Here is a 27,423-nt window from a genome sequence, read left to right as displayed (position 1 = left end):
GAAATATTTCAAAAATTATCTATAAGGGTTTCCCCCTCCCTAAACAATACAGCAGTCGCAGTACTAAAACAATGGGCATCAAATAAAAGCAAAGATAGAGAGCTGACTTAGAAACCAATCAGGTTCAAAAAATGAATCTGCTACATCTGCCTTGGAGATTTCCACAACTTTTTTCTGCTATCAGTAGGATATTTTTTGAAACATACACACACGCTACATCACACTCACAGGCACATATATTTAATGCATGTATACATGTTTTCAAGCACAGAAACACTCCTCTCTTTTCCGAGGCTCCTAAAAAGTCCCCACATAAAAAACTACAGAAGATAAAACTACAGGAGATACTCATCAGGATTCCTACAAACCAGTTAAACAGTGATGGGTCCTAAAATAATGGTCTTATAAGGTCATATTTTCTCTACACAAGTTGAGTAATATTCAAAAGGTTACATAATTATAGGAAAACTAACTCTAATGAAAAAATAGAGGGACATTAATAGTAAAGTAACATATGTTTACAAGTCCCCTCCTGAACTTCTTTGAAAGAAAAGTAGATTTCCAAACTGTTTTAGGTACAGAAGACCAAGTTACAGGCTCTAACTGCCTGTACTTCTGCCAAGACCTAGTGGACACAGCTGCTCCAGTCCCAGCCAACTGCTCCCACCTGGCATTTTGCAGAGCCATGTACCCACAAACTTAACCTTTTGGCTTGTGTTTTTCTTTGTTTCAGGTTTGGCTGTGCTTGGGGGGGAGCTTGGTTTGGTTCTTTTTAATGTTAGCTAGACCTTTCAAAGTAAACAGCTCTGCAGAGAGAAGAACACAGGAAAGAGAAGAGAGAGAAGTTGCCACTGCCACAGAAGTAGGTACTACCAGTAGTAGTAGCCATTATTCCACGTACCTCCAAATACGTGTGATGTTAGCAGCACTAACTGCAGCAGCAAGCCTGGCTCCAATCTAAGCATGGCAAGCTCAATCTTTCAAGAAATCTTCCAATCTTGGTGGACTGAGGGGAAAGTAAAACAGTCCTTATGTACATACTTCCCACTTCTCTCCCATGGCATCACAATACAAGCAACAGAAAAAAGCTGTGCAATAAACTGAAATAAGTTTTTCAACTAAACTATACGGTTTTCTTAAATAAGCATTCAAAAATTGCATAAAAACATGTGAGAAGAATGATTACTATAATCAAACAGCAAGCAGTCCATTGGCTATTACTCTTGTCCTGTCCAACTTTTGTGGTCCTCAAGTACACAAAGGCTAAAGGATCATATTCAAAGCAAACTAAAAGGCAATGTGAGGTATCTGTGGATTCTTAACTTCAAAATACCCTGAAAAATTTGACGTAAATCCCTGCTGCTGGAGGTTGGACACTGCTTCATAAAAAGTAAAGCTTGATTTACTTAGATTTGTACCCTAGTCCTATCTGCAAATTCCCTAGACTATCTGCATCTTCCTGTTTCAAAGACCAGTTTTGACTTTGTCATAACCTCTGATATTTCACAAGTCCATCTTTAGAGCATGCTCAGTTCCTCTCATTTCCTTTTCTTAATTACCAAACTAAATAGCACTTTCCTTACTTTCAATAGGGAGAAATTAAAAGGTTTCTGTAAACTGATATACTTCCTATCAGCAAAGAACAAACATACTCCCAAAAATCGTTCCCTAAACAAATAAAAGGCTAAGAACCAATTTCTTGCTATAAAATAAATATTAAAACCTTAAAAAAACAGAACCAGTATTTTATCAGATGTTCAGATTATTTTCCACTTTTAACATGATGCCTGTTGTACCAAGAGTCATGAAACCCTAAGACAACATCTTCCACATAAATAATTTGAAGTAGATACTGAGATACAGGAATAACTTTTCAAAGGTTAAAACACTACTTTTACTTTCCTGCAAGTACAGATGAAGGCAGAGTTACATGTCAGTTAAGAGGAGACTCAAAATGTCCTGCTGACCTATTCTTAAACCATTTGGATTTTGCCATCTTACCAATTTACAGTACTCTTTTCATCATAGGTAAGTAAATGAACCTACAAAATGAGTGAAAATTACAACTTCAGGATTCTACGCTGCTCCTAAACCAACAGAGTGTTGGTTCATTTGATAAATTTAACTGTGCTTTGGTGTATGTAGTACTGGAAGCCTGGGAACCCTCACATCAGCTCCACCTGTGAAATCCACAGTGTTTTCCAACTGCTTCTGACTGACATCCACAAGCTGACACTATTTCTACTTTTCCAGAAATGTTCCCCCATCACTGTGGAAACTATATTAAACTGTTGGCAATTCTTAACCCTAAAAAAAAACACCAAACACTAAAACCCAACAAAACAAAAAAACTCCAAAACAAACAAAAAAAAAAGAAAAAAAACCAGAAAACAAAACAAAAGAAAACAACAAAAAAAATAATTTAAAAAAAAAAATGAAAAAAAGAAATCAAAACAAAACCAAAACAAAAAAGAAAACAAAACAAAGGGAAAAAAAAGAAAAAGGGGAAAAAAAAAGAAAAAACAAAATAAGAAGAAAACAAAAAAACAAAATGAAAACAAAACAAAAGAAAAGAAAACAAAACAAAATGAAAACAAAACAAAAGAAAAGAAAACAAAACAAAAGAAAACAAAACAAAAGAAAAAAACCAAAACCAAAGAAAACAAAAGAAAACAAAACCAAAACAAAAGAAAACAAAACAAAAAAAACAAAAGGGAAAAAACCAAAACCAAAACAAAAGAAAACAAAAGAAAACAAAACCAAAACAAAAGAAAACAAAACAAAAAAACAAAAGGAAAAAAACCAAAACCAAAACAAAAGAAAACAAAAGAAAACAAAAGAAAAGAAAAAAGAAAACAAAAACAAAACAAAAGAAAACAAAAGAAAAAACAGAAAAAAAGAAAACAAAAGAAAACAAAAGAAAAACAAAAGAAAAACAAAAGAAAACAAAAGAAAAACAAAAGAAAACAAAAGAAAAGAAAAAAGAAAACAAAAGAAAACAAAAGAAAAACAAAACAAGAACAAAAGAAAACAAAAGAAAAAAGAAAACAAAAGAAAACAAAAGAAAAAAGAAAAAAGAAAACAAAAGAAAAAAGAAAACAAAAGAAAACAAAAGAAAAAATAAAACAAAAGAGAAAAAACAAAAGAAAAAACAAAAGAAAAGAAAAAACCAAAACAAAAGAAAAAAAACAAAAGAAAAGAAAAAACAAAACAAAAGAAAAAAAACAAAAGAAAAGAAAAAACAAAACAAAAGAAAACAAAAGAAAAAAGAAAACAAAAGAAAAAACAAAAAAACCAAAAAAACCAAAAGAAAAGAAAAAAAGAAAAGAAAAAAAACAAAACAAAAGAAAACAAAAGAAAACAAAAGAAAACAAAAGAAAAACAAAAGAAAAACAAAAGAAAAACAAAAGAAAAACAAAAGAAAAACGCACCCAACCAAAAAAAACACCAATGAAGGACAAAAAAGTAAAATCTGTCTTCCAAGATAGGGAGAAATTAAAAGAGCATTATCACATTTCTGACTAGGGAAAGAAGATGCCCCAAACTGTATGATTCAAACATCTTTTGTCATTGATGTGTTTCAAAACAATTAGTTACCTAAAATTTGGCTGAAGGAACATTGTTTTAGCTTTCAGCTTTTACGTAACTAAAAGATTAAGCCAGTCACTTGAAAGAACAGGTTGTTATCACATGCTAGTCTTTCTGTACAAATGAAAATCCAATATCTAAAAATAATCTGAACAGATCAGTCTCTAAGGCAGCACCCAGAGTAGTCAAAACTTTTTACTCAGAAAGCAACTACTGAGCCTGTTTGAGCAAAAAAGTCTTTTACATCTGTCAGCCCACCTTAGTAGCCAATATCTTTATCAAAAAAATATGTGTGACTGTCCAAATGGGACTCTTCCAAGGAAGTCAACTGCCCTTGTCCCTGTGAAGGACTTCAATTTGCCAGAAATCAACTGGAAGCATCACACAGCTGCCACAACCCCAGTCAGAAGATTCCTAAAAAACATGGATGACAACTTTATGGAACAGGTCCTAAGACAGCCGACTCAGGAAGATGCCCTTTTTGATCTGCTGCTTGTCAACGGAGAGGATCTCCAAGCAAAGTGGAGACTGGTGGTCGTCTTAGCCAAAGCGACCACAAAGTGATTGAGTTTAAAATTTCTGTTGACAGGAGGAAAATTGCCAGCAAAACCTCAACTCTGGACATGAGGAGAGCAGATTTCAGGCTGTTCAGGGAACTAGCAAGTAAAGTCTCCCGGGAAAATGTTTTTGTAGGTTTTTGCAGTTTTTAAACATCACCTCCTAAGGGCACAGGAGCAGGCAATCTTTTCTTGGAAATAAGGCAAAAATGGAAGGTGTATGCCCAGTGGAAGCAAGGTCAGGTGACATGGGAAGAATACAGAGTTTCTGCTTGCCGCTGTAGGGAGAAAATTCGTGCAGCCAAAGCTCAGCTGGAGTTGCAGCTGGCCAGAAATGTGGGGGACAATGAAAAGAGTTTTTTTCAAATACATTAATGGCAATAGGCAGTATAGAAATACCGTTGGCCTGTTACAGGGTGAGAATGGCCACTTCCCAACCAGGGACAGAGACTACGCAGAGGTGTTTAATGCTTTCTTTGCCTCTGTCTTCAACACAGATGATGGACCAAGGGAGTCTCAATGCCCTGAGCTGGAGGACCATGACTGCAAGAATGATCAACTGATAGTCAACGCTGAAATTTTGTGGGATCTGCTCTTCCAGCTGGACCCCTACAAATCTATGGGGCCTGATGGGATTTGTCCAAGAATCCTCAAATTGCTAGCTGATGTCATCACAAAACCTCTCTTGAAGATTTTTCAGTGGTTTTGGGAATCCAGACAGGTCCCAGCTGACTGGAAGCTGGCAAATGTTGTCTCAGTTTTCAAGAAGGGAAAGAAGGAGGACCCCAGAAACTACAGGCCTGTCAGTCTCACTTCAGTGCCTGGCAAAGTCATGCAGAAGATTATTCTGGGAGGTACTGAAAAGCACCTGGAGGACAATGCAGTCATTGGTCACAGCCAGCACGGTTTCATGAGGGGAAAGCCCTGCTTGTAAGACCTGATTTCCTTCTACTTCAGGGTAATCCACCTAGTTGATCTAGGAAAGACAATAGATATAATCTTATTGGACTTCAGTAAAGCTTTTGATACTGCCTCCCGCAGTATCCTTCTGGACAAAATGTTATGTGATGGGTGAGCAACAGGCTTACAGGTTGAGCACAAAGACTTATGGTGAACAGGGTTACATCAGACTGGTGACCTGTCACTAGTGGGGTTCCACAAGGCTCCATCCTCAGCTCAGTGCTCTTCAACATCTTCATAAATGACTTGGATGCAGGACTTGAAGGGATAAGTTTGTTAACTACACCAAACTGGGAGGAGTTGTTGACTCCCTCAAAGGCAGGAAGGCCCTGCAGAGAGACCTTGATAAATTGGAGAGATGGGCAATCACCAACCCTATGAACTTTAACAAGGGAAAGTGCCGGATTCTGCACCTGGGATGGGCAACCCTGGTTGTGAGTATAGATCAGGGAACAAAAGGCTGGAGATCAGCACTGCAGAAAGGGACCTGGGGGTCCTGGTCAGTGGTAAGTTCAATATGAGTCAGCAGTGCCCTGGCAGCCAGGAGGGCTGGGGGGCATCAGGCAAAGCATTGCCAGCTGGTCGAGGGGGGGGATTGTCCTGCTCTGCTCTGCACTGGGGCGGCCTCACCTTGAGGTGTGCAGTTTTGGGTGCCAAAACATAAGAAAGATATTAAGCTCTTAGAGAACATCCAAAGGAGAGCCACAAAGATGGTGAAGAGTCTGAGGGGGAAGCCTTATGAGGAGTCTCTGATGTCATTTGGTTTGTTCTACCTGCAGAAGGGAAGATTGAGGAGAGACCTCATTGCAGCCTACAACATCCTCATGAGGGGAAGCTGAGGAGTAGGCAGTGATCTCTTCACTCTCACAACCAATGACAAAGGCCCAAGGAAATGGCATGAAGCAGAGTCGAAGGAGGTTAAAGTCTGGTATCAGGAAAAGGTTTTTCACCAGAGGATGGTTGAGCAATGGAACGGGCTCCCCAGAGAAGTGGTCACAGCACCAGGCCTGACAGAGTTCAAAAAGCATTTGGACAACGCTCTCAGGCACATGGTGTGATTCTTGGGGTGTCCTGTGTAAGGCCAGGAGCTGGACTCAATGATCTACATGGGTCTCTTCTAACTCAGTATATTCTATGATACGCGTGACTCATTATTTGTACCCTTGAAAATTCCATATGAGGATATAAGAAAGATTTGATGCTCAAATATAAAGCACATAAACAACATGCATGTATCCAGAGTCCAGTTCATTCACACATGAGAAGATGATAAAAATCTAGTGAGTGACAGTCCTGGTCAAAGCTCTCCAAAGTAAACTGAATACACCCACCAATGAGAGCAAGTCTCTAAACAAGTCTTCCATATGAGATACACTCTATGATACCTCCTACACACATTTTATCCAAGACAGGAGAAAATAAATACACCCTGAAGTCAAATACCCGAACTGACCCAGATACTCTCCTTTCTTTGCACATACTTAAAGAATATCAGTAATTCTACATTGCATATCAATGTGTTTAAAAATGCTGTATAAACAGCCCTCAATAGATGATACTCTCACACTTGCAAGTATAGAATTTTCCACAGTCTACATATAAAAGAGCTGAAGCCAAAGAGCCCAGCATGTACGCCTTCCTGGAATACATTAAAATGAACTACGCAACTTCTTCACAACCCTCAGCACAGTAACAGCTACATTAGTATTTTGCACAAATTACGGCATCACTGAAGTCTCCCACTGATGTGCTCTTCCAGTGCCATCTGCTGTACAGTGAATTTAGACAGCCTAACAAGCAACACCTCTAAAAATTTTTCTGGCAGGCATTTGCCACTATAAACAGACTGAACCATGCCAACGTACTCCCAAACCCTTGTGGCTATGTACGCAGAAACACCTGGAACACACAGACTGAAAATGAGAGATTAATCAAATCCAGAAAGAGAATGAGATCTTAACACATAGAATAACAAGGCAGAATGAGATTCTGACTTACGAACTTTCATAAGAAAGTCTGCATCTTGGAATCTTTAATATTATGCAGGTTGACAAAATACAGGCCTCTGGATAAAAACTATCAAATTACTACCCAGCAAACTCCATGCTCCCTTTCTGCATATAAAAATAATGAAAACTAAATTTGTACACCTCATTTTGAAGAAGAACAACATTTATTAATCACACACACATGTGAAGTTATTAATTAAGATAATTAAGGCTAAGACTTTACTTTACAGGCTGCTTCTCAGAAATCTGAAGAGCAGGTCATGCAATCATATATTAATTATTATGGTGGCCAAGCACTAATGTATGAAAAATTATGAAAGTTTTAAAAATATATACATATAAATCAGTTTCTGCAAATCTAATTTGAATATTCCAACACTTCAGAGTAGTTTCAGTTTGATGTTTCAAAACAGTTTCAGCAGACTGTAATCACATAGCTATCTGGAAACAGTGTTCACAAAAGTAGATCAGCAAAAAGCTTCACTATATTTATAGGGTTTTTATTAATTTCTTATCTTTTTCACACTTTTAGGTTAGGCATACTCATTTCCTGAGATAAGTACTATAAACAGTGCTGCCAAAATGCACTAGTATAGAAATAAATCAGGATTAACTTTAAAGAGTTGTGACAGAAAACATCGTACTGGAAACATGAAGCAAAATACAACTCATGGTTGAACAAAAAATTGTCCTTAAAATGTTTAATAAAAATACCATCACAAAAATTACTTGGAACTTTTATTCAATGCTATTTCAGATAACTTTCCTAAAATAAATGTTAATCTGCTTACTTATTTCCATAAAGTGAAACAGTTGAGCATTGAATTTGATTTTTTTGAATCCAGAGATGCATCATTCCTGAAAAGTCTGGTTGTCCCTTAGAAATATATAATCTTTATTCTTACCATATCATAAAACTTACACCATTTACAACTTCAATTTATTGTATTTTAATATAATTATTAAGAAAAAAACTAAAAATATCTTGAAAGTAAAAAGGTTTCTGCATTCCCGGGCATGACAAGCACCAGTTTCTCATTTCAATCACATAATGAAGCCTAGTCTAATTATCTGCAGAAGTATGAGGTGTCATTCTCCTGCTGCCCCCAAATTCCCACTGAAATATATTCAAGCATTCTTTGGAAGAGCATGTCAAAAACAGCATCTTAATACAGATTTCAAGTGATATAATTTGGAAATTCATAAGTCTCTAAATTTTCTCCAAAGTTCATATAATTATTAATATGAATTACTAAGAAGTTGTTCTCCATACCTGTTCCCATCAAATTTACTTCAATACTGAGGTCAGTATCACTAGAAGTTGTCTTCAAACCACTACAGAAAATACCAAACCAAGATATTTCCTTCTACATATTTTCAGTTTCAGTCTATATGAGTACAGAAACTACACATAAAATACTCATTATGTAAAGAGAGATTCAATATCCATTTCAAACACCATCAGTTTCTGATAGAACATACACACTACATGGCAGCTTTTGGCTTTTTCACTATACATGCCCTTATCATACTGAAGATGGTGAGGTTTCTCCCTTCCCTGAGCTTCAAGTAAATTCCTACGTTGTATTGCTTTTTAGTAAGAAGAGTCTTTAAATGAAGCAATCTAAATTCCACTACATACTCGTATACCGTGAAAACAAAAAAAAAAGGTAGATTGTTTTAGCAGTGGTTTGCTTACTAATGGATGAACACTGTCCTAATATGATTGCAAATTTTATAAAAGCCCTTCTGACTTGCATACCTGCTTTTCTAGTTAGTGAGAAGCTCAGATGTACACCTTCACATAAAACTGGAACAAGGAAAAACAGATGAGAAGTTCATCTGACAGTACATTATACTTACATCATTATGCTTACATACTTAAAGCCTCCTATTTTTAAGCTAACTAATCAATGACCTTAACACAGAGTAGATGTTATTCACCACAGATTTAAATTTTTACCATCTAAGATTTGAACAGCTGAGAAAAGTATGGTCAGCTTCTCTAGAGGCCAATATACTTTAACAGGTTTTACAGTGATTACGATTTAAAACAAACTAACCAACAGTATGTCAGATAGTCATAGAATTTCTCCTATTTTTTTTTCCTCTTTTTACAAAGCTTAAAAAGACAACAGTCCACTGGCACTAATGTTCTAACACAGTGTACAGTAACCCTAATCATGACTAGCAATCTTTAGCAGAGAATAAGCAAAGTACACCTTTGGAAATATGTAGGAAAGGGGGGTAAAATAATAAAAACTTGACACAAAGAAATTATTCTTCATCACCATTAGTGGAATTAAATGTATGTAAAAGCAGGAACAGAGCCACTGAAAAAGTCTAAACACCCTGACTGCTTGTCTCTGCCCTGCTGTTGAAAAAGGATGCTCCTTAACATCTGGATTTCCCTGATTTATTTTTTATTTTTTCATTTTTTTTCTTTGAACACTACTTAATCCATGGCTGCTTGCAGTAAGTCCTGCTCTTCTTTCCCATATTTGGTTGTAGGGCAGAATATTTCTATCTGATTGGTAGTTTTCCTCCGGGGAGTAACTAAGTGTTAAATGGCATCTCTGTTATGGCTCATATGTGTATATACAGTCTTGTAACTACAATAATTTCATCATGACAATAGCTAAAACCAGTTACTAATAGTAACAGACCTCAGCCAAGGTTACATCTCCCCTATCCAAGGACTGAGATGCACGTCTACTTCCGAGTTATTGCAGACACCCTAGCCTGGGGTGTGTTAAACTGAAGTCAGCACCAGTTGGTACTGGCTCAAGAATACATACAGCATCACAATACTAGAGTTGCTGTTGGAGAAGGAAACTCCAGAGGAGCTGGGTGGATGACAGCCAGCAAGCACTTCAGCCATTCCTGCCAGATCTCTCACAAACTAGGAATCAACAACCAAACAGGTAACCAAGTAGATTGTACTTTTAATACACCTACTAAAACATGGGCACAAGTACCACTTTTCATCACCTTCTTTTAAGCAGACATATGATAATAAAGTATACTACTAATAAATTTTTTCAAGCATGCTGAAAAAATACCAGGAAAAAGAAAGCCACAATTTGGCTCTAAGACCCCAATGAACTAACAGTGAGGAGCAAAGGAGCAAAAAAAAAAATAACCCAGCAGGTCAATGTATGCCAAGCCACTGAAAAAGATAAAAGTGGAACATTTTTGATGAATCAGTTGAGAGAAGTCACTAAAGAAACCTGATGTGTGCGTGTGTTTCATTGCAGGGGATCACATCCATTGAGTGCAAATAAACCCTCACTTACAGTGTTCACAGAGCTGTGCAGAAGCAGACGAAGAAAGAGAATAATGCTCAGTCAGTCTCTGTTTTCATTTTTTACTATTTTGCAAGACTGTAGCAGCCAGCCTTGCAGCAGGCTGTCTGTCAGCAAAAATTTAGGTCCATAAGCAAAAATTAGACTTCCTGGGAGGCGATGCATACGAGAATTCCATTCGGAGTAAGGGTCCATCCCCCTTCTCCATCCTGACGGAAGTTGGATACACCAAAATGTTTCTTCTCCGTTGTCAGGTACAGCGGTACCCTCAGCATGGTAACAGAGAGATTTTATGCTTATCCAAGATATTTATGCAATCCTCTTAAACCGTAACACAGTTATGTTAGGAGTCTGAAAAGTTGTAAAACTACAATGCTCTACAAACTATCATGCATTTAGCAATACGGACCAACATCACATTCTGTAAAAAGGAAAAAAAAATTAAAACAGTTTTGCTCTAAGATTTGTGTAAAGCTATTTGTAGAAACCAGTACACAGTTTACAGTAATAAACTGCCTTCGGCAAGGAACAGATTCTGTGCCTACGTATTTGAGAACAAGAAAAGCATTTGAAATTAATATAGTGAAAATGAAAGAAAGAATGGAAAAGACACTCAGCAAAAACAAAAAAAAAAATTGCATTTCTGTGCTTCTTTCTACAAAGACGTATGCACAAATGTCTAAATCCTGGAACATGTGTTGAAAAGAACATAACCTATCTAATTGTATGGATGCACTAAAACCCAGTTCTGAATGCAGCTTTGTTTGTGAATGCCAATGCATTTCAAAGCATAAGTTTAAAAATGCTGTCCATTCATTCAAAGCAAACACCAGAAAGACAGAAATAACAAAGCAGACCATTTTCTCAAAGTGACTTTTGTGGTCAGCAATAATCTGACCATTTTTAATATTAGTGACTAACTAATATAATTGTGAGAAAGAGTTTTCCAGTCCTTCCCAAAAAAGGAAAGAAAACACTCGGCAGACATGCAACAGCTAAATATTACCTCTTCACATTGACTTATATTGATTTTGGTTTCACTTTCCAAGTTCAGGCTAGTATTTCTACAGCAAGCAGAGAAACACTGTCCACTGCGTGCAATTTCAAAACACGAACAAAAACTATGAAAAGGGAATGCTGCCAAGAGAGATTTTGATGAGGGAAAATAAAACAGGTACCATGAATGATCTTTTCTACAGTGCTATCAGAACAGATATTCAATGTCTCATGCCAAACCTCTGTCACCGATCAACTCCACAGTACACAGGGCATGTACCAAACAGGCGGTACAGAAATACATCACTCAGTTAACATGTGTACAAGTTGCATTATATGTTCATTTCCTGCATCCAGGGGAAAAAATGCCAGAAAAAGAAGGAAAGACACTGTGAAGGGAAAGAGAAAAATACAGGAAAAGTAACAGAAAGAGAAGCCTTGTACCATATGGTACCATTGTGGGCATGATTATTCTGTGAAGTATTGAAAAACACCTGAAGGACGATGCAGTCATAAGTCAAGCACAGCTTCATGGGGTGAAAGTCCTGCTTGTATAACATGATTTCCTTTTATGACAAGGTAACCCACCTAGCTGATCAAGGGATGCCAGTTGATGGATTTTTTTCTGGATTTCAGCAAAGCTTTTGATACTGTCTCTCACAGTATCCTTCTGGACAAAATGTCCAGCTCACAGCTGGATAAACACATCATGTGGTAGGTGAGCAATTGGCTCACAGATTGAGCACAGAACATAAGAGTGAATGGGGTAACAACAAATCAGTGACCTGTCACTACGGGAGTTCCACAGGGCTCCATCCTGGGCCCTGTGCTCTTCAACATCTTCATAAATGACTTGGACACAAGACTGGAAGGGATAGTCAGTAAGTCTGTAGGTGACACAAAACTGGGAAGAGCCGTTGACTCTGAGGACTGGGCAGTCACCAACCCTATGAAGGTTAACAGGGGAAAGTGCTGGATTCTGCACCTGGAATGGGGTAACCCTCCTTGTATGGGAAAAAAGATGCTGGAAAGCAGTGCCACAGAAAGGGACCTGGGGGTCCTGGTCAATAGCAAGCTGAATCTGAGTCAGGAGTGCCCTGGCAGCCAGGAGGGCCAACCGTGTCCTGGGGGGCATCAGGCAAAGCATCACCAGCCAATCAAGGGAGGGGAGGGATTGTCCTGCTCTGCTCTGCACTGGGGTGGCCTCACTTTGAATATTGTGCAGTTTTGGGTGCCTCAACGTAAGAAGGATATAAAACTATTTGAAAGCATCCAATGGAGGGCTATGAAGACAGTGAAGGGCCTTGAGGGGAAGTCATATGAGGAGCAGATGATGTCACTTCATCTGTTCGGCCTGGAGAAGAGGAAACTCAGGGGAGACCTCACTGCAGTCTACAACTGCCTCGTGAGGGGGAAAAGGAGGGGCAAGCACCAACCTCTTCTCTGTGGTGACCAGTGACAAGGATTCAAGGGAATGGCTTGAAGTTGTATCAGGGGAGGCCTAGGTCAGATATTAGAAAAAAGTTCTTCACCCAGAGGGTGGTTGGACAATGGAACAGGCTCCTCAGGGAAGTGGTGACAGCATCAAGCCTGACAAAGAGTTCAAGAAGCATTTGGAAAACTCTCTCAAGCATGTGGTCTGATTCTTGAGGTATCCTGTGCAGGGCCAGGAATTTGGAGCTGGATGACCTTGTGGGCCCCTTCCAAATCAGAATATTCTGTGATTCATATTTCTGCTGAAAATTATAGTTTTACACAGCATCACCACGTCACTATCCTACTAATTTTTGAATACTGCCAGTCTCCCTGAATTACGAGTTGTTAATTTGTTATAGTCATCATGCTTGCTTCTGCCTGTCCCAGTTACCTGACAGGAAAATGAAGACAGAGGAAGTAGCTTTTGCACATTATAGCAGCAAGCAAGCATGACTGATACTTATGCTTTCCTTAAGGTGCAACATGGGATACTCTCTTCTTGAGCAAAAATGAAAAAACAATGTATCAGGAGAGCTATGAAGTCACATTCACAGGGGGAAAAAAAACCCAACAAAACCTGACTTTTATTTTAAACACTTCACTAGCCAACTATCTAGCCAACAGGTGGCTTCATAGCCCATGTTTGTAAAACAGCTATCTTGACCAGCAAGTGGTAAACTGATCACCTTCCCACTTACATTTATGCTTATCTGACAGACAAGCAAAACCATATGTAATTGCCCTTTATTCACATAACATCCACCTGGCATGAAAAACATAAAAAACAGAAAGGAAAAAAAATCGCACAAATTATCTCAGGGTAATACAATTATTTTCAAAATATCCAAAAAGGAAAAAAAACCCCACCCTTGTAAAGATACCCCAAAAATCTAGTGATTAAATTCTTCAAACAATAATCCAAATTTAGTTATCTAAAATATTCTACTAGAAACGAAAGAAATATTGTTAAAATCTAAAAGACAAATATATTCAACAGATATTTGTCTAACAAATACACAAGCTGAAACGAAAACAGTTGAAACAAGTTTTCGAAATAGAGACTGGCTTGAAAATTCACTATACAGAAAAAGAGGATTCCATTTTTCTGCTATATCAAGCACAATCATGTAGTACAACTGGAGAACCTGTGATTGAAGGAAGATGCATTTTCCTATTTTTCAGCTTTCTTAGAAGGCCTGAAGAAATAGCAGTACACTGCAGTCGTACACTTCCTTGTACCTACCATTCTGCCTTGGATCTCAAGACTGACTCTGGCTGCACCTGTGGCTTCAAAGTAGCCTCCTCTGGCATAGTTTCTGACTGAGGATGAATGACCCTTTAAACTTTTATGAGCAGGTAGAATCTCTGATGTTTTTGCAGCTATCACCCCACCACTTTCACCATGTCATTTTCAATAAGAATAAAAGCTCTCTTTCATTAGAAGATAACATTCTATCCTCTTAATTTAAGCTAAGATGCAGCAATCCTTTATAATGCAGTTAACCCTCTACACAAATGGAAGGATTAAATGAACCTATTTATGGTCTGAAGGTCAAGAGTACAGTGTCTTGATTAAAGTAAAAGAAAAGTGGAAAGCTATCTCCCACAACATCTGTACAGGGCTCACCCATGGCAAGAAATCTCCAAGTATGCTGAGGAGGAAGAAGCAGCTAATAAAGGGCAGTCCACAGAATCACAAAGAAGGGACTGACCTTTGTTTTGGGACTTTCTTCACTAAATTATCAAAGAGAAATACAATGTATTTGCTACACAGATGTCAAAAGATCCCTCCATTCTCCTCCAGACCATACAATAAGGTTTAAGGTCAATACTTCATAATATTTGCCTTGTATCAAGCTCTTTGGTTGCCATACAACTCAAAGATTTAATATTTCAAACCTGAAGACTTCTACCTCTATGGCTTTGCTTTTTTGTGTACATGAAATCAGTTCATACCTTTAATTTCTAACAGTAGAAAGTTCTGACAGAATACAAACACCAACAAGCAATATTATTCAGGTGTGTACTGTAAAAAAAAAGTAACTTTGTGAAATTCTCATAGATTTCATTCATTCATTTAATTCATTTTTTTTTACTAAAGACAGTAACATTTTTCCAAAGTGGCACACATAACATACATATAATTTGAAAGTATATGCATCCATTCTGTATAATTCATTGAACACAGAAACAGACATTGAGTGAAATATGGAAGCTCTGGGATAAAAAGACATCAGCTACATTTAAATAATAATTACATTTAGGCAATCAAGGTCATTCTAATCCCTGAAATAACAACTAGGAAAAATAATGTAATATAGCGTCTCATATAAAGTACAGGCTACTAGTCAAGAAATCAAGTTCTCTAGTGACTTCTCAAAAGTTCAGAGTTAAATTCACATCCAGAGACTATTGTTTGTTTCAGCATTACTTCCTATAGAAACAAAGCTCAACCATGCAAGGTTCTGTCTGCATGCCCTGTAGACTCTTTACGTTTTATCAAATAAGAAGATAGGTAGCGTCCCAATTAAGGGAGCAGAAATGCCAAAAATTCTTATATTCTTACACATAAAAAAATCCAAGGACATTTCTAAATTCAGGAAAAGCTTTCTCTGGAACTCAAAAGTATTTCGAAAACAAAGGAAGAAAGTCGCATGAAACAACAACTCAGAGAGACACTTTTCACAAAACTGTTTCATTGTAACATACAAATGTTTACCTCCAATCTTCAAGATACCACAAGTGTCATTAGAATCAAAAGTGGTTTGTCACTGTGACTTTTCCTTAATTTCTGCTTAGGCTTACAAAATATTTTTTATATCACTACAGTAAGAAATCACTAGCAAAAAACATAAAACCTAAAAAACATTTTCTATGTATCATGTTAATTAAAAATTAGAGAGTCTTTATTCCTGAAGTGATCAGCAAATTCTACTGACAATTTTACTTCCTGGAAAATTTAAAACATTATCACTAAAATAATCAGACAACTTCTCTCAGTAAGTAAAGTCTCTTGTGTTTCCCTTCTTGAACATACTGAGAAAAATAATTTTAGAACCTTTATCTGAACCATTTATATAGGAAACATAGTAGATGATTTCATTAAGGTTCAAAGCCTAAGAACACAGAAGTTGAGAAAAGCCAGAAGAGATGCCTGACCAATTCTCTTTCTTGTCTCACACATGGAACGAAAATGTTTACATTAATTCTACTCTCCAACATCCTTTAAAATGTATGGTCCTACCACTTACTTACAGTATACCAATCAAACTCGAAATTCCAGACAGAATTATTGGCTTCATTAAGGAAATTTTTGCTGTCTCTATGTCCGACACTTAAATGTTAGTGCACAGGCACTCGATGCTCTATTCAACACTCAATGAGTCAGAACATAGAGAGCTTAATTTCCATTTTTTTAGGTGCATTAATAAGCTGAATAATATGCACCATAAGGTGAAATTAAGGTCATTTAATTCTGAAACCTAAATTCTGAATTTTCATAAAGTGGAGTGATGGGCGCAGGCAGGTGACCTGTTGGGGTTTTGGGTAAATACCTACCTACTTAAATCTGAAATCTCCCCCATCTCTCTATGATGGCAACAGAACAAGCACAAGTCCAGTAGCTGACTGCAGCAGCAAACTGCCACATGCTGTGAGAGTTAAAGCTTGAGGTCCCTTTTAGGGGTTTGCTGACAATGGAGAAGTCAAACACAAGACCTCGGGTTTCATCATTCTCTTGAGACATACTCAACCTTTCAGTATACCTTCTTATCACTGTCCTCTATTTAGTCATGATTCAGCTTCCTGAATTTCTTTAAAACTTCACAATTCAGCAGATATTTTACAAAGTCCTTTCAGCCCAAATGTTTCGTTTATCAAAGCAACAAGTGAATGAATAATCCATGTTACAGTACAAAGATGTAGCAGCATAAGGAGCAGAAGACCCACAGAGGTATATATCTAAAGAAGTTAAAAATACGCAGAAAAAAATAAAAGCAAAACACCAAAGTTATGGAGGAAGGTAAAAAAAACTAATCCCCTCCCCCCCACCTAAAGAAACACCCCAAAACAAACAAAAACCACATCGTCAAACACCCTTCATGGTTAGTTCTAAACCAATAATTAAAGTTTGACCTGCAAAGAAAGTAAATTCAGACTAACAAATAGGCCAAGGCCCAGACTTTAAGCTCTGTATGACACAAACTCTGAGTTGGCTAAACTGGTGTCTCTAGAAAGGCACAAAGCATTCTCACAACCCCTATCACATTTTGCTTGCAACAGAACAGATCTGCGGTTCATGGCCTGCTTTCCAAAAATACAGTTGAAAGCAAAGTACATTCTGAAAAACTGCAAAGGTCAGAATTACAATTATCTTACCTACAACAGACATAAAAGATCTAACTTTTGTCCAAGTTAAATTATTTTTTTAATACTTAAGCATAAGCAATCCCTCTAAAAATCAACAGGAGCTGCAAGTACTTTGGGTATACTAGAACAGTCAGGTTCCTTAAAACTCACAGACATGAGGACCTTAAACTGCTTTCCATCAAAAGCCTTTTCCCTTCACATACCAGGAGCAGTTTAATCCAGGAAGTACCAGAATTTCAGAGGGACTTTTTTTTTTTTATTAAGAGCTTCTCAGTAGCCCTTAGCCTTATTTTTTGCATATAAAATGAGAAATACTTAGTGCTAAAAGAACAGTATCAGTGGCTACCTCGTGGTTAACACCTTCACCTGCTTCCTCAGGCATGTTCTAAAACTGTCCATCATCACTTCACAGAGCGATGCCGCACAAAATTCAGTGGCAACCGCTTCTTTTCATGGACATCATGAGAAGCAGAAGAATGATCATAGCATCCCTCCAGATATAAGGAGCTTGCACCAATGGAAATCAAGCTACAAATTATTTGGACAGTGGTCCCAGACACTGTGAAAGGGAGATTCTCACTTATTCTTAAAATACACTACTGTGCAGCAACAGTTTCAGACGCGGGATGAATTACACAAGAAAGTCAGTCTCAGGTTTTCCCTTGACAAGGCAGTTGCTTCCTCCACTGAGATGAGAAAAATATACCATCTCTACCTAGCCCATCCCTTTTCAGCTCTGTTTATCTTCTATTGAACAGCTTTAAAAGAAGGACTAGAAAACTTTTCACATTATAGAGCAGCCAAAAGGCTGGTGTTCAAGGTAGTCCTCATACAGAAAGGATAGAAGCGGAAAATTACCTTGGCTATCTCACACTCTGAATGAGGGCTCTACCTAACAAGCTGTTACATCCTATATTTTACATCACTGGGAAATGCAGCCTGTACTGCTTGCAGTTTGTGAAACCTGTACATGCAATGACAAGGGAATTTTTAGCTACATACTTTTACATTTAATTTTGTATTTCATTGCAGATACGTTTTGTCCATCACATCGATAGGCCCAATGTCCACCTATTACATGTTTCCAAATAAATAACAGTGACAACCATTATTTCACTCATGCACACTTGGGAATCCATTTTAAAGGTAAAAGAGCATTTAACACAACAAGTGTAAGGAACCTACCCTTACACAGTTTTATCTCATTTTTATTCTGGAACATCTATGCTATTTAACAAGATACAATTCAACTGAGATTGTCAAACAGTATCAGCTACAGAAGATCAGTCGTTCAGGATCAGGAAAAGAGATCCAGTCAGTGAAACAGAAAGTAAGGTTTATTTTGCAGACATGCCAGTACAACACAACAAACCAGAAGGTAGGAGGTGGAGAGATGGGAAATGAACTTCCTTCTCCTTGTTTAAAGATTGGGTGATCTTAAGGCAGGTGGGTGGCCAAGGAGAAATCTTCTTCCTCACTGTAATTAAGCAGTCTCTCCTGGAACATGCTCCAGCAGCAGAACCTAGATCAAGCATAAGTCCCACCTCGTGTGTGTCCATTGACCCTCACACGTTCAGCCTGGCTGCCCCTCCATGGTCTTAGGACCCACTGCAAAGAGTAATTCAAGTTCTGCATTTTGGAAAGTGAGAATGTAAAATACAGCTTATTTAAAATATTTCCCTTCCCATTTTCACTGGTAGGAGGCCCAATAAGAACAGAGTAAATTAATTAGCCTCTTTATGGTTTAGAGTCTATCCATATATGGGAAAGAAGAGACAGTTGTGCTCAAAGTACTGTCAAATAAACAGAGTAAACACACCTATAGAAAGAATATTATCTCCTAATCTCACAAAACTACCTTAACATTTTGTTTCCCCTAAAACATACAGTGAAATATTAAATAGATTTCTAAATTCACAGTTCTTTTAAGTCCAAGGAGTGCTTTTAAGAAGGCACATACAATAACTGCACAACTCGGACACTGACCAGAGTGTGAACAGAATTTTGACTGCATAGGCAAAGCTGCTTAGCCATTCTTTTTCATGAAGTCCTGACTTGTCAGAATAAAACCTTTTTACAGGACTATACCAGTTCTGACAAAGCTAACTCTACATGCAAATTTTCTCATTTTGGGTCAAAATGAGAGAGAGACTTAATTATTCATGATTAAGATCGGGAAGTTCTTTTTTTCCTCCTACACCTACGCTCTAATCACCTGCAGACAGAAACGGCTCACTACCCCAACTAGCAAATCTGATGGAGAATATTTTAATTAAAGTTTTTAGACAGACACTGTTTTGTCCTGATGTACATGGGAAGATGTTTGGGTCCAAGGTTCTTTTGCGGTGGTCGGTTTTTTAAAATAATGTTCCACAGAAGCAGAAAATCATTTTTGACTTAGCCCTAAAAAATCTGATTTTGCTAATATTCAGTCCTAACCCAACACAGACTAATTAATTAATTGTAAGCAGACATTTAACTCAATGGGACTGCTCATTGTAGGTTATGTTCAGCTTGCACATAAAAGAATTGGGCCTTACACTGAGTAACTTCCCATTGGTGTATAAATTCTCATACGCAGGACCAAAGATAAAATTTTCACTGTCTCTATGAAGTAATGTGCTCTATGAAATTTACACGAACTCAGAGCCCTTAAGACAGCTATCTCCAGAGCAAGGTCAGATTTCTGCAGAGCCAGGAGTATAGAAGCCCGGCTGCAAAAGCTAGCTAAGCTTCAAAGTTCAAGCATGAAAAAAAGAGCCACGTACAAGCACACCGACTTTTTTTTTCTCCTGTTCGCTCTGACATAAATTTAAACACAAACTATAAATAAAATGAAAAAAAAGTATTAGCCCAATTCAAAAAAAAGGGAATAGAGAGAATAGATGCGTACTTTTCAATGCTGATACACTGAAATTCTGTTCCTTTTTTCTCTGTCAAACAGCATTTAAAATGCTGCAGATTCCAAAAGCACTAATTTTTGTAATACACAGGACATCTGAGTCAGTACTGATGTAACAACTTCCCTTCACTGTCTTCTTCTGATCACCACTGGATTAGACTGCAATTAAGACTGGTGTCATTGGTCAGTATAGATTCTCTTTGATCCCTGCAGTAAGGGACTGCAGAGTATTTACACTTATATGTAACTATTTTCCCAAGTAACTATATTTTTTGCACAAAATCATGCCAAAGGCCTATGGCTAATACTTTATTACTTCTCAGCATTACTTACTACTAACCAGCAGCTCTCTTCCTTTCAAAAGCCAAAAAGAGGAGAAAAGTCAGTGTTTCAGAGTGCACTGGATCAGAACTGGTTTTGCCTCTGCTTTCCACTGAAGAGAGAACAGGGAGGGAAAGGAACATAAAAAGCCACCAGGCACTTACCCCACACAGACCAAGATTTAAGCTCTCACACATAACTAGTGACTCCTACCTCTGCATACACAAACCGACTATTCTGGAGTCAGTCTCCTCGGGCTGACCAAAATTCCAGCTTGGAAATCTTCCCCAGCGCAGGTTTCACCCAAACCGGTATTCCTGCACAAACAGCTTCTGTTCACTGAATACAGAGAGAATTCCTCACTCACTCAGTTCCCACCAGCTCCTGAAAGAACATCAATCTGAAAAGCTGCCTACCCTGTTTTTGGAGTACAGCTTCCATATATCTCATCCTCGAAGGCACATCTTCTGTAATCAAAAACCTTTACCCCGATGCCATTCATTTCTGTTTCTCTATTTTATCAAAACTCTTAATCTGATACATGATTACCAACCCAAAGGGATTCCAAGGGTATTAAAATCCATTACTGATGTCAAAAACACAGTCAACATTATAGTTTGTAATTGCCCAGTTCTGTAGCACTTACTGAGGCAAAGCCAGGGGAGACAGGATTCCCTAAATCAGAAGGAACAAAGAGAGAAAGCAAGCTTGACCACTGTATTGGAGAAATCTTGGGACCAAATATGCTTCAGAAACATTTGGAATAGCCTACTACTATGTTCTCAACATATTTGAGGAATGCAGACTGCTTTGGAAAAGGAAAAACAATCACCTACTCAAGACTCCTACAAAACTACTGTTTTAGCACATTTACCAGAAAACGTCAAGACTAATTAAGAATAAAACTACTGAAGAAAAACAAGAGATCACACACTGTAAAACTAAGCCTGACTGGAACCTCGTTTCCAACAATTTTGTCATCCAGAGTAGAACTCAATGTACTGTTTTAAGCAATACAAAATATCCTTGAGGAAAAATACCAAAGTTATTAAGTCTGCAATCTCAAATGCTAAAATTAATCAATCAATTTATCTGCCAGATGCATTCACCACATTAACTCAAGACCATGAAAACCTTATACAACTCCACTTACAGTTCAGTATCATATATATGATACAAAGACAGTTTCTGATTATACATTGCACTGAGAAACAAAGAAAAATATCACATATCTGTATGATTTACTTAACAATACGCACAGGTTCATTTTTATTATTTAAATTTTTAACTACCAAACACTTAATGAACTCTGAAAAAAATCACTAACATCCATTATTTATACCTTCACCACCAGAGAAAATGGTTCTCGTGCAAAACTATTTTACAGCAGTTTACAGTATGATTATTTGGTGTTGATAACAAAAACTCACATACTTTACAAACTTGAGAATTTTTTACACTGCCAACCTATTGCACTTGGCAGATTATAAAAAGAATGTTTCACAGAAGACAGAGCATGAGAGGTTTCCTATGTGCCCTATATATACGCAAAAAGAAGCAATGTTAGGGGAGCAGCACCTGGACAGAAATGCCAATATACAGCATCCTTAGCAAGATACCAATATACAGCATCCTACAAGCAAGACTTTTTTTTCAAATTCCTTCAATAGTGTATAAAGTCAGAGGTAGAACAAGTCAGCCAGTGTCTCCACATCCATACTAAACAAATAAAGACTTACATTTAACTTGCACAGTTTTTTTGGTGATGTAGCAACCAAGGATGAATTTTTTAGGTAACATGTGGCTTACATCCTTGTCATAAATGAAGCCAACTGAGTTCCTCAGAGCCCAAAGAGTTATGTGAACAGTTAAGGACACAGAAAAGGACCAATAATTTCCAAAGTATTTTATCTTAATATTTTCCAGAAGAAAATTTCATGAGAGATAACAGTTTATTAATCTTTTAAAAAATAAAAATATGTAAAGATAGGTTCTTAAATCCACATTACAGACTAATGAATAGCAGTCAGATTTGCAAAGCCAATATACCTCAAAGCTTTCTGAAATTGTCTGGAGTTGCAGATGCTTCTTGTTTGCATGCCTGTACATGACAAAAGCAGGAGTCAGAAGACCATGAAAACTGGCAAAAGAAAATATTAGGAGCAACTTTTATTTTAGCGAGCTTAAGGAAGCGGAGAACTAAATTTCTGATGCCTTGATCAGAAAGTTTTAATTCTCACAAAAAGTAGACTAAGCCCAATTCTGCTCCATGTGGCCTTTTTCAATTCAATCTGTGGAGACACTAGCAAAGTTTGTGTACCCTTCTTCATATATTTGACATATCAGTCAGTACTTTACATACAGTCAAGTTTCCATTTTCATCCAGGGCAAAAATTCAAGGCCAGCTTGTTTTGGTTTTGGTTTTAATCACCAGGAGAGGCTGAAGTAGGTGTCAGGTTTTTGTTTCAATAGCTTAAGATCATTCAGCTACTGTGGGGGAAAAAAACTACTGCAACAAAAACCCCAAAGCTGTGAGTTTTTAAATGTCTATTTTAAAAGTAATGTAACTATTTTTAACACAGAAATTTATTCAACTTGCATAATACAGTTTTAATTCAGAAATCAATTATTTCCAGAGGAAAAAGCAAAAATAATAATAAAAGAAGGAACCTATTGTGTATCATGAATGTTTATACACTGCTGTATCAAAAACATATTTAAGTGGAATGAAGCTGCTTTTTAAACCTGGACAATAAATATCCCAATCTTCTTCTTTTCTAAAAAAAACGTACTCCTATATGTAACTTGTCATCTGAAATGGTCAACAAACAATTTCAAGAATTATTTTCTTACAAGAATACTTCCTTGTCTGCTACTACAAATTGACTAGGAGGCACCGGGACCAAGGCTGTGAGAACTTGGGGCCTTTGCATCAAGTATAACTATTGTCTTCTGAAGACTGGCATTTATTTTCAGAAAATTCAGTGTACACTAAAATGGAATGAAATCAGATTTTGGAATAAACATAAGGATAAGGAACATTACAGATATAATTATTTCTCTTCTGAAAACCAAAAAACATAAAAAAGAGGAAACTCTAAGTTTCATATTTCTTTTCAGTTTACTACTTGACAGTACAAAATACACAGTTAAGTCGCATAACAAATTTCCATTCTGTTTTTCAGTCCAAATCCTATCCAACTTATACTCAATATATTTTAGTATTTGCATTCCTAAATTAGATTAAATTCACTTTTATACTACTTGTATCTTATTTTCCTCCTTGGAGCATCACAACTGCTCAAGCTATCCCCCCTAAGTTATTGCTAACACACATTAAAGCCCTGTCAACAAAACAGTGAGAGACACACCAGCAGAGAACAGTCTCCTTTCTATCTACTTTATGTTATCATATTGTGCTACCCAAACACTACCAAAATAGTGCTCTGTAGTCCCAGGAGGGTAGTAAAGTGACAGCAAATAAGGCACTTGAGTAAGGGATTACCCTGGACTGTGGCCTCAGTTTTGCCAACAACAGCATAGCAAATATGTAGTGAACTCAGAGCAAGGCTACCAAATGAAGCCTTTCAAACATTTATGTTCAAATTTCTCTCTGACTATAGAAAATTTCATAAGAAAGAGAAGAAATAATTAACTTGCTTCATAAGAAAAACTTTTAGTTAAGAGTTCACTGCCTCACTCCACCACTTCACCGTACCAAGGAGAGTTATGACTTGTTATCTACTTGCAGAATAATGCAGACTAGTTACCATTTCTTCAAACCATCCCTCTCCAAGACTAACTGAAGGTTACCAACCAACTGCACAAGCTAGGATCAAAGAAGTTAATACACACATTTTATAGATATCGGTATGTCAAGTTCTCATGAAGTTTAGAATTACCCATCACGTCTCCTGAATCCATGCAAACACTTTGATGCTGCATACACACAATGACATGAAGTGATGCTCACAAAACCTCTGGAAACAACCCAGTGCTTCTCCCTTTCTACTCCATAGCCTTCTAGCTTAGCAATTGCAGGTATCTCCATATAACACTATAGTGTTGTTATTCATTCTTTTAAATATTAAGGCTTAATTTCATTAAATTTTAATTTTAAAAAAATCTACTTAAATCTCAAAACTCAGGACATAGGGGATACGTGCCTGATATAGCATACAACAGATGAACCTGTTTTAAGTAAAAGCTCAGTTCCAAGCACAGTGCAATGCCACAAATCCAAGGAATATCAAATCGGAAGTGAAGACTCCATTCAAGTACTGTTTAACACTTCATAAAATCAAGCATTTTGAAAAAGCTGAAATTTGCCTTCCATAAGTTACACATAAAACTGTGAGTTATGACTACCGCCTTACTGCAGAAAACTCCAAAAATACCTACACATTCTCCAGTGGTTTAAAAGTCTTCCAGCCAAGCTAAGTGACATTAGGTAATTTATTTCATAACTACACCAAAGCTTCCATATTTTCTACAATCCAAAGAAGTGGTTGTTAGCATAAAACAAAACTAGTGCTATTTTTTCACCCAGAGCAGAAATGCCTTATTCCTCAAGCGCTTGTGCAGACATCAGCTCTCTTAAGACAGGAGGCCTGCAGCACACATCTTTTAACCACAGGTGTATTAAGAGGCTGGACATGGTGTAAACGTTCCTGGCAGGTAGAAAAGAGGGGTTGGGACCCAACGGTAAAAGGCCACAGGAATTAAGTGGAAGAGAAACTTTCCCTGACTGAAGTATATCCTGGGACCAACTTCTTTAACTCAGTAAGCTACTCCACAAAAAAATCATGCTCCAAACTAAGATGATTTTGAAAACACAGGAAAATAAAAGAAAAAAGAAGACAGGGTAGCCAAAATACCTCACATCACAGAAGTATCATACTCTGCACTTCTCAAAAACATCGTTGTATTGTAAAGGCTTTTTTCTTAAGCAATCAGGTTGGCACGGGCCAGGACCAGTTGTTTACTGAGAGAAGGGGCATCATTAAGGAAAGAGAGTGTAAGAAGCAGCTTGAAGAACCACGAAAGAGAGTAAAGTTTTGGGATATGGTGCTGCTTTTTGTTTAAGCCAAGTTTTTAAGTGGTACCTGTCACAGAAAGGCGCCTTTCTCTCGCTCGCCCCTCCGGGAGCCCTTGGTGCACCCTCACCTCGCAACTACCCTACACCCGGGGCTGCTCCGCCGCCGCATCAGCCCCAGCAGCCCAAATCGACACCTCCGCGCACCCGCCCCGCCGGAGACAGGGACCCCCCCAAAGCCTCAGACGGAAGGCGGGTCCCAAGGCGGGCTAAGGGGAAAACAGCCCAATTCCGCCGCCCTCGATAATGGCACCGGCAGGCGCGGGGTGCGTTCGGGCAGCGGCCCAGGGGAGGCGTGGGGGAGCCCGGCCGGGACTGGTGCGGTGAGAACCAGGCCGGGCCCCGTCCTGTCCCGGCGAGAGCCGGGCAGCACCTCGCCGGCCCGGGCCCGGAGCCGCTTCCCGCCCGCCCTGCAGGCCGCGCCGCGGCCCCGGTGCCTCCTTGGGGCCTGGCACCGCGGCGGGCTCGGGGAGCCGAGCAAACAAAGGGAGAGAAGGCCGGGGCCGCGGCTCGGGAGGAGGGCAGCGGGCAAGCCGCGAACCGCGCCAGCCCCTTCCTCCGGCTCGCCGTGCGCCGCACCAGCCCCCCGCGGCCGCCGGGGCAGGGCGGGGGAGCGGGGCCCGTTGCCCCGGGGACGCTCACCCAGCGGAGGCCGCGCTGTCCCGCTCCCGGCGCGGGCCTCTCCTCGGGCACCTCGGCCCGGCCTGCGCCGGCACCCGGGCTCGGCGGCGAGCAGCCTCCGGGGGCGGCGGAGCGGTACTCACCGAGGAGGAGGAGAAGGAGGAGCTGGCTCTGCTGTTGCTTTCGCGGGGCCCGGCCCGGCTTCGGCTCTGGCTCCCTCCCTCGCCGTGCCGCCGCCTCCCTGTTCCTGGCGCCGCCGCCGCTTCCTCCGCCTCCTCTGCCCCCACCCCTCCGTCCTCGGAGGGGCGCAGGGGGGCGGCGAGCCCGCGATGGCCGTCGGCTGATGCAGGCTGGGCTACGGCTGCGGCGCCCGCGCACGGCCCGGCGGGGGCAGCAGGGCCGGGAGCATCCCCGCTCTTTCCCCCGGGCCGCCCCCGCCTCCCGCCGGACACCACCGGCCCTCCACCTCCCGGGCCCCTTCCTTTCGCCGGCCCTGGGCGCCTCACCCCGGGCTCGTTCCCGCTCGGCGGCCGCGGGAGACCCGCGGGGGGCGGCCGGGAGCCGCGCTGGGAGCGAAGGAGGAAGGCGGTCGGGCTTTGTTAGCCACGGCCCTTTCCTCCCTCCCCCACCCGCTCTAGTGTGTGACCGCTGCGCCCTGGGCGACAGAAGCTCATCAATAAAGTTCATAGGGAGCTACCGCCCCTTTTCGTTCTGGCGAGGGGCAGCCCCTCGGTGGTAGCGCTCGGCTGGAGGGGTCCCCTCCGCCGCCCCCCGCCCCGGAGGCTGCGCTGGGCAGGGAGGGAAGGGGGGAGGTTGTCTCCCCCTCCGCTCTCCTCCGTTTCACCTTCCCTTACACCTCCCTTGGCGTGGAACCGACGCGCCAGAACAGGCGTATTATTTTTGTGCTTAACTTTGCTTTCACAGATATCTCCACGAGAAAAGTGACACTAAACTTCAGACACATCAGCTGTGCAGCAGCAACTTCAGCCAAGCAGGCTGCCTCGCTTGCTTATTCTCTGTTTTTTTAAAAATAAAGTGCTAAGTCGAGAGCAACAAAACAATTCTTAGTTTAGGATGTGTGAGACTGACGGAAGTGACTAGCAGGGGGTGAAGAATTAAAATCTTTGGACAGTATGGCTCTTAAAAGTTGTCACAAGTTGTATTTGCTGATATGGAGACTGATATGGAGATAGTAAAATACTACCTTTCTTTCCTTCTTTCCTCA

At 39.4% G+C, this 27,423-nt stretch overlaps 1 protein-coding gene across 9 annotated transcripts in view; it reads right to left on the bottom strand.

Annotated features, from left to right (window-relative positions):
• The window catches only part of SOCS6 (suppressor of cytokine signaling 6), a 32,955-nt gene extending 6,041 nt beyond the window's left edge, over positions 1–26,914 (bottom strand). The window contains exons 1-3 of one of the 9 annotated variants that reach the window (XM_027650932.1): positions 26,342–26,428; positions 20,712–20,714; positions 902–1,006 (exon numbers count right to left, since the gene is read on the bottom strand). The gene's annotated coding sequence lies outside the window, so the exon portion shown is untranslated. Of the gene's footprint in view, positions 1–901; positions 1,007–5,082; positions 5,122–9,780; positions 9,975–14,847; positions 14,905–20,711; positions 20,715–25,359; positions 25,467–26,219; positions 26,287–26,341; positions 26,446–26,895 lie in introns of those variants that run through there. The other 8 variants (XM_027650934.1, XM_027650933.1, XM_027650929.1 and 5 more) reach the window with 8 other exon arrangements.
• Positions 26,915–27,423: the final 509 nt, after the last annotated feature.

This window comes from Corapipo altera, unplaced genomic scaffold, assembly GCF_003945725.1.
Source record: "Corapipo altera isolate COAL_440 unplaced genomic scaffold, ASM394572v1 24, whole genome shotgun sequence".
Taxonomy (NCBI): domain Eukaryota; kingdom Metazoa; phylum Chordata; class Aves; order Passeriformes; family Pipridae; genus Corapipo; species Corapipo altera.
This window is presented reverse-complemented; position numbering and strand designations above follow the sequence as displayed.